General features: G+C 39.6%; 1 protein-coding gene and 1 pseudogene across 5 annotated transcripts in view; both read right to left on the reverse strand.

The window, feature by feature from the left end:
* LOC116099679 (T-cell surface glycoprotein YE1/48-like) overlaps positions 1-1275 on the reverse strand; it is an 837511-nt gene that overhangs the window by 22530 nt on the left and 813706 nt on the right. The gene's annotated exons all lie outside the window — the stretch shown is intronic.
* Positions 1-1275, reverse strand: part of LOC116099682 — a 122336-nt pseudogene that overhangs the window by 8494 nt on the left and 112567 nt on the right.

A 1275-nucleotide genomic window follows, 5' to 3' on the forward strand; every position in this document is an offset into this window, starting at 1 on the left:
ATTACATGGATGTTAGGAGCTTTTTGTTTTTTGTGTTTTCTTTGACTGTTGTGTCAATGTTTTCTATGGTGTCTTCTGCACCTCAAATTCTCTCTTCTATTGCTTGTATTTTTTTTAGTGATGCTTGCATCTATGACACCTGATCTCTTTCAAGGTTTTCTATCACCAGAGATGTCGCCCTTTGTGATTTCTTTATTGTTTCAATTTCCAATTTTAGATCCTGGATAGTTTGTTCAATTCCTTCACCTGTTTGTTTGTGTTTTCCTGTAATTCTTTAAGGGATTTTTGTGTTTCCTCTTTAAGGGCTTCTACCTGTTCACCTCTGTTCTCTTGTACTTCTTTAAGGGAGTTATTCATGACCTTCTTAAAGTCTTCTATCAGCATCATGGAATGTGATTTTAAATAAAAATCTTGCCTTCCAGTGTGTTGGGGTATCCAGGACTTGCTGTAGTGGGAGAACTGGATTCTGAAGATGACAAATAGCCTTGGTTTCTGTTGATAAAGTTCTTGTACTTGCCTTTCACCATTTGGTTATCACTAGTGTTAGTTGGTCAAGCTGTCTCTGACTGGAGCTTGTCCCTCCTGTTGGCCAGTAAGCCTGTGATCTTAGATGTGTCAGCACTCCTGAGGAGCCAACCTTTCTCCTGGGTAGGGTTTGGGTCCCTAGGGTTTTGGGACAGCCTTAACTACCTGGAGCAGATGGCGAGCAGAAGGATACTGTCCTCAGCCACTCCAACGTTCCTGTGCCCTGTGTGCTCTTAGCCAGTCCTACTTTCAACAGTTATTGGCGTGAAATTGGTGATCACATCTCTGAGCTTAGAAGTGAGAGCACTCCTGGAAGACCAGGTCTCTCCTGGTGGGATTTGTGTGCAGATGGCTGTGAAACCTGTTCAGCCTTCTTTATTTGAGTAACCAAGACCACTTATCCAAAGTTGACACCCACAATCTGACTGGCCCTCACTCATAAATCACTAGTTAAGAAAATATCTAAAGACTTTCATACAGCAAGATATTATTAAAGCACTTTCAGAACTGATGTTCACTCCTACAATATGATTCTATCTTTTGTAAAATTGACATAACACTACTGAGCACAGCAGTGATTGAAGAGGTGAGCATATTTGATACAACTCTTATTTATTATGACGTATTGTAGACCCGTATTGTTGTATACACACTCCAACTTTAAAATTAGGTCTTTTTTTACTGTAAGGATAAATGCAACAAAGAAATTACAAGTAAGTAAGCAATTCAGAAACAAAGTTCATGAGGATA

Source organism: Mastomys coucha, unplaced genomic scaffold, assembly GCF_008632895.1.
Source record: "Mastomys coucha isolate ucsf_1 unplaced genomic scaffold, UCSF_Mcou_1 pScaffold20, whole genome shotgun sequence".
Lineage (NCBI taxonomy): Eukaryota > Metazoa > Chordata > Mammalia > Rodentia > Muridae > Mastomys > Mastomys coucha.